General features: G+C 52.6%; 1 long non-coding RNA gene across 1 annotated transcript; it reads left to right on the forward strand.

Annotated features, from left to right (window-relative positions):
• The first annotated feature begins 4,567 nt into the window (after positions 1-4,567).
• LOC112115224 lies at positions 4,568-6,037 on the forward strand. The gene is made up of 3 exons (XR_002908804.2): positions 4,568-4,738; positions 4,891-4,926; positions 5,323-6,037. It is a non-coding gene; the product is annotated as an uncharacterized LOC112115224 (long non-coding RNA).
• The last annotated feature ends 644 nt before the right edge of the window (positions 6,038-6,681 follow it).

Raw genomic sequence — 6,681 nt, forward strand, 5'->3', positions numbered from 1 at the left:
GACCTAGAAGCAATCAAAAGGTTATTACATCATAAACAGCTCACGTATTACATCAGCAATTTAAGGTCAGAAGGTCTTAAGTACCTCCTCACAGTCCATCATTCTGTAGTGTAGGTAATATAAAGCGAATCCTTAAGAAGGTAAAGGAGGAAACTACACTGGTTGGAAGGTATTTTTATTACAGATGCGGGTGAAACACATGCTGCTTGGTTCATAATGCTTCACCCAATCATGGTATTTTTAATAATTCAGTTTCTTCTGATCATCTATGTAATTATATTAAATGTTTGTCTGTGTAGGCTCAAGAAAGCTAAGAAAATATCTAAATGAACCCCTTTTGCTATTTCAGCACTTAGCACTCCGATATAACAGTTTGTCTTAACACATATGCCGATCCTCTCTTGTATTTTATACATGATGTTTTGTGTTAATATGTATAATAATGTGGTGGTTATTGTGATTGTTAATCTCAAACACCACCAAGGAGGGGATATGTTAGCTATAAATAAGTAAGGGATGTTGGTACTGTTTAATGTGTTCAATTAGCTGCTTTAATAATGTATTTATGAGGCAATGTTATGTGAATCACTGGTTTTAATGAAATCCAACATGGAGTATATGAACTCTGACCCTTGGACTCCATCTTTGTAGGCTGACTTGTTTACAGTTAAGACACTGGATTCCCCTGGATCAAACCGGACAGAACCAGCTTTTCCCGCCAGAGCCAGCCCCCAACATTCCGTTCCCTCAGAACTCCCCCCCCCCCCTCCCCAGAGACTATATAAGATCTTGTTCAGCACCGGCGCGGGGCTGTCCATTCCAGCGGCAGCGCGTGGACGGTCGGGTCTTCCCATGGCTCCAGAGCCAGTGAGAACACCACCCATCCCATAGCAAGACTGAAGGAGGAGGGGAGGGATAGCTCAGTGGTTTGAGCATTGGCCTGTTAAACCCAGTGTTGGGAGCTCAATCCTTGAGGGGGCCATTTAGGGATTTGGGGCAAAAAATCTGTCTGGGGATTGGTCCTGCTTTGAGTAGGGGATTGGACTAGATCCCTCCTGAGATCCCTTCCAACCCTGATATTCTATGATTCTATTATCACGATCCCCACCCCAGCAAATCCACCTGACCTCTGAAGGGTCCTGGTGATCAGCATCCCAGAGGGTCTCCCTGCCCGTCGTCGGGACTTCCCAGTGGTCCTCCTCGAAGGTTCCCAATCAGCTGGAGAGTAGACGGTCTTGGGCCTCGCATCTGTATAGGGTGCCCACTGCGCCTAGAAATAGCAGGGAAAGGTTTCTGTATTGGGGCATCGTTTGTTGTTTTCTCAAATACCAAGGGAGGTTTTGTGGGTCTGAGCTTCAAGCTCCTAAACCAGTCACGGATTCACTGTTTGTCTATGCTCGTGTTTCTCCCCTTATTTTACCCAGTTTCTGTACCTTTACCCTTAATACACCTACCTTTGTTTGTACCATATTACCTTGAGTTTCCTGGGAGCTACGACCGAAACTGCCCGAGGACCTAAATCCAGAGCACCCCTCTGTACCCGTCTATCTACTTAATGGGCCCCCCCCCCAGTCTGGGAGCCAGGACGCCTAGGTTCTATCCCCGGCTCTGGGAGAGGAGTGGGGTCTAGTGGTTAGATTGGGAGAGGGCTGGGAGTCAGAGGTGCTGGGTGCTGCACAGACACAGGGAGAAAAAAACCCCGCCCTAAAGCCAAATCCTGAGGATCTAACCAAACACAAGGTGCAGGAGGGATGATTATCCCCCATTGGTACAAGGGGAAATGGAGGCACAGGCAGGTTAAGTGACACCCCAAGGTCCCCTGGGGACAATCTCCAGTGGCTAGGGAACCCCCCAGTGACTCTGTCCCTGATCCTCGGCTGGGTGTCCCCTGTGCTGGGACCTGGGCTCAGGGTAGAGCCTGGCTCTGAACGCCAGTCGGCCCAGAGACCCCCTGTGCGTCTGGCAGGCTGTAGAGCTGGGAGTGGGGATGCCAAGCCGGACCTCTCACCTGCTACAACAATCCGCACGTAATCACTGGGATCCGACCTGTTGGGCGGCTCTAATCTGGAGCGAGATCGACAGCTGAAGCTCCCTGAGTCTTCCCATCTGGTGCTGGGGATGGTGAATTCACCCCCGTCCCCAGCAGCTTCCACCTCCCGGATTTCGATTCCATCTTTATACAGAAATAATCTCCTGGCCTCGCACCAACACTGACAGCGGATGGTGACGGCTCCCCCTGGGGTGATCAAGCTTCATGCAAAAGGTCTCTTGTAAGGTATCATGACAAAGCTTATAGTCTACTGAGTATGATCATCTGATTTGTATAAATGTACCACTCTTGTATCTGAAACTAGAAATATAAAATATAACTCTGAGGGCCTATTGTAAGTATGTAAAGTGTGGGCCATTAATGATGGTTTGGAATCTTGATGACTCCCATTAACCAGGACCATTGTCTGCAGATGGCTGTGTTTACCTGTTAGTCTTCCTGTACATGTGTGTGCTGGCAAGTGGGCAATGAAGTCTTGCAGTGACATGTGATCATGTCACCTGAACTGGAATCCATCTTTAACCTGGTGCTTTTCCAGTGAGGGGGGGGTGGAAACCCAGAGGGACAAAGGGTTCCCGCCTTATGCAAAAGATATATAAAGGGGTGGAAGAGAACAGAGGGGGAGAGGAGCCATCATGAAGAATCCCCTAGCTATCGCCTGAGCTGGAACAAGAGCTGTACCAGGGGAAGGAATTGTGCCCAGGCCTGGAAGGTGTCCAGTCTGAGAAAAAAACTTACTGAAACATCTCTGAGGGTGAGATTATCTGTATTCAGTTTGATTCGACATAGATTTGCGCATTTTATTTTATTTTGCTTGGTGACTTACTTTGTTCTGTCTGTTACTACTTGGAACCACTTAAATCCTACTTTCTGTATTTAATAAAATCACTTTTTTCCTTATTAATTAACCCAGAGTATGTATTAATACCTGGGGGAGCAAACAACTGTGCATATCTCTCTATCAGTGTTATAGCGGGCGAACAATTTATGAGTTTGCCCTACATAAGCTTTATACAGGGTAAAACGGATTTATTTGGGTTTAGACCCCATTGAGAGTTGGGCATCTGAGTGCTAGAGACAAGCACACTTCTGTGAGCTGTTTTCAGGTAAACTTGCAGCTTTGGGACAAGTGATTCAGACCCTGGGTCTTTGTTGGAGCAGACGGGAGTGTCTGGCTCAGCAAGACAGGGTGCTGGAGTCCTGAGCTGGCAGGGAAAACAGGAGCAGGGGTAGTCTTGGTACATCAGGTGGCAGCTCCCAAGGGGGTTTCTGTGATCCAACCCGTCACACCGGCCTCCTCCCCCTCCTCCTCCTGGCCTTCGTCTGCTACAGAAGAACCCGAGGAAGTGAGTTCCCCGCCCAGCGAGGGAAGGGCTAAGTCGGGCTGGGAAGGAGTCACAGCTTGGACAGGAGACAGGCCAGGAAACTCAGGGGTCTCTGTAGGGGGTGCTCTCCCTACAATCAGGGCTGGCCCCAATGCCTCAGGGCAGCTCGAGGGGGTGCTGTGCTGCAGGGGTGGGGGGCTCCATAGGGGGAACCGTGCTGCAGGTAGCCAGGCTCAGCAGCTGAAGGGGGCAGGGCTCCCCCTGGGCAGAGCAGTGGGGGGGGACACTCTCTCCTGGGCCCCCCGTCCCGGCTGCCCTGTAGGGCTGAGGGGCAGGGCTGGTACATGGGATCCGGGTCGACTCATGGACGATTCTGCTTCATGTCTCTGCAGGGAAAGGACCAGCCCCGAGACAGAGCAGGTGAGACCCCAGCTCCACTCCCCACCCCAGATCTACCTGTCCCTGTCCTGGGTTCTCTCCCTGGCTCGAGGAGGGCAGTGGGGTCTAGTGGGTTGGAGCGGGGGGGTGGGGGAGGGGGCTAGGAGCCAGGACTCCTGGGTTCTGTTTCTCTCTCCCCCCATAGGGAGTCCAAGGCTGCAGCCACAGTCTGCATCACATATGAGGGGGAAGGGGAAGGGAGGAGCGGGTGCTTCCTGGTGCAGGCCACATCTTGTTGGGGGAGGACATGTTGATGTGGGGTGCAGCCTGTGTGTCGCTTTGGGACGAGTCATCTCTGCATTCTCTTGGGTGTGCTCCTGCTCTGTGACTCAGTTTCCCTTGCTGCACCATGGAGCTAGTGATCCTGCCCCACCCCAGTGTGCTGGGAGAGGGAGTTTGTTGTTACAGAGGACTGGCAACGGAACTTGGGACCCCAGCCAATGGCCTGGAGAATGGAGACCCCAGCGACAGGTGACCTGGGGGAGCGGGGTTTAGGATTGTTAAGGCTAGACAGGCCTGTTGGAAAAGGTCACGGCAGCCTGGGCACCTCTCGATGCCTCCTGAGATTGCCCCATTCCCAGCTGGTCCCCAGACTGGGCAGCTCCCATGTGGGGCTGGGAGGTGATGGGGTGGGGGGGGCTGGGCAGCTGCAGGAGGGGATGTGGTTTGCTGGGTGTTGCAGGGAGCTGGTTTTGCTCTGACCGTGGTAGATTTCAGCTGGAGTTTGCAGAGAAATCAGCTGATAGGGAAGAAAGGGGACGAGTGCATCACGGGCTTCCTGGGGCTGCAGCCCCCGGCGCAGTTCCTCATTCCGCTCGCACTCGGGCCTCAGGCTGGGTGGAGCTGGGCATCGGGGTGTTGGTGACAACGCTGAGGGGTCCCCACTGCCCCATCATGGTGTCTGCTCTCACTGCCCTCCTCCTCGGTGAGTATTGGAGACAACCAGGGTGTGTGTCCATGGGGGGTGGGGATCTGAGACCAGGGCGAGTGCCCATGCGGGGTGGGAGGAGTATGAGACCAGGGTGTAGGATTCAGTTGCTCTGGGATCTGGTCACTAACGCGCCATCTCCTCTCCAGGCTGCTGGCTGGCCGGGCAGAGCAGGGTGTGGGGAGGTGAGTATCAGTCTGTGGGGAGGATGATAACATCAAGGATGAGGGAGGGGATGCATGGGATGGGGAAAAGAGGAACTGAGCCCTGAACCTTCCCCAAAACTCAACCCAAACTCCCCCTGTGAGCTCAGACCCGGCCCCGTTCTTCTGTGTCCTGTCCCTCCCTCCCCCCGAGAGTAACTAGGAACTGAATCTGGCTCCCGGGGTCTGGCAAAACAGCTGGGAACCCAGGGCTGTTTTCAGCCCTTCCAGGCAGGAGTGGGTGACCACCCCGCTACAGGAAGGTTAAAGGAAACAAGTCACCCGTCCTGTGGGCACAGGGACACCACAAACAGCCGCCTCTGCAAGGGAAAGGAAGTTCACAGTCTGTTCCTCACACGTTCCATGTCTCTTTCCCAGGCCCTGGTCACGCCAGGGTGATACCACAGGGTGAAAATCTGTACCTGAAAGTAGCACCGTGGAGCCCCCGTATTCACCACTACGATAGAATGATGATAGGTTGGGTACAAAGGTGCCTTGTGAGGCATAATTTTAAAAGCCTTGATCTGTTGAGCATTCATATCCTGTTGCATTGTATCTGCTATCCTTGTATGGGAAGTTCTGAAGCATTGCTGTGTGTGCTATTGAAATATGTCGTGAGGTTGGGAGAAGCCCACAGCCAACCTTTCAATTGCAACAAGGGACCAGCCAGACACTGTTAATGGCTCATCAACACTCATCAAGGAAAGAATCCACTATCCCAGAGACTGTGTACAATGGAGATTGCTTGACCAATGGGGACTGCCTGATCCCCAGGTCACAGTAAAGATCTTTCAAGCAAATTGGAAAAAAATATAAAAGAGGGGAAGGGACATAATCCCTGGGCTTCTCTTCCCCACAACTCAACACCTGGAGGAACATCTGGAGGGCAAAGACTTTGAACCAGGGAAGGGTGGTTGCAGGCTGGGATGGAGTCCAGTCTGTGTATTGAGGATCTGTCACCTGCTTGTACCATCTGTCAGGGGGAGACACTGCCTGATTCAAATCCCTGTTCCATTTGAGGAACTTAGACTGCAAATATATTTTTATTTCTTAAGTAGCCAACTCTGATCTCTGTGCCTGCTTCTTATAACCACTTAAAATCTCTCCTTCTGCAGTTAATAAATCTGTTTTATATTTGACCTAAAACAGCATGTTTTGGTTGAAGTGCCTGGGAAATCTCAGCTCAGTTTACAAAGGCTAGTGCGTGTCCACACCACACTGAGGGAGGAGGGAACTTAATGAACTCACACCGGACTGGCTTCTGACCAGTGCAGGACGGTACCTGTCTGGGGTGCAAGGCTGGGGAGCTGGGGGGAATTGGCTGGAACCCCCCTATTGATGGTACCTGAGTGGCTGGGAGATCATTTGTGTAACACAGCTGGGTGGGTCCCTGCCTGTGGATGGCTGAGTGAGTGCAGAGCCTCTCCGAGGTTCGTAGCTTGACATCAGCATCACAGTGTCAGAGGCAGCCTAGGTTGGTGCCTTTGGAGGGCTCAGCGGCCCCACAGGCCGGGTTGCACCCTGGGGACCCTGTCACACACGGGTCAGACACTTGCTCTGGCGGTGGCCACACACCCTCAGGCGCTAGGTGGCAGGACCCTTCTTCCCAGCATCGTCCCCCCTGTCACTGCCTGCAGGGCCTCTCGGCTGGGGGTCTCTCCCTGTGCTGGCCCAAAGTCCCTCCCACCAATTTGGGGCTATTAACTCCTGGTTCCGGCTTCTGTTTTCCCCCAGCAC

This window comes from Terrapene carolina, unplaced genomic scaffold, assembly GCF_002925995.2.
Source record: "Terrapene carolina triunguis isolate 2854851 unplaced genomic scaffold, T_m_triunguis-2.0 Scaffold31893, whole genome shotgun sequence".
Lineage (NCBI taxonomy): Eukaryota > Metazoa > Chordata > Testudines > Emydidae > Terrapene > Terrapene triunguis.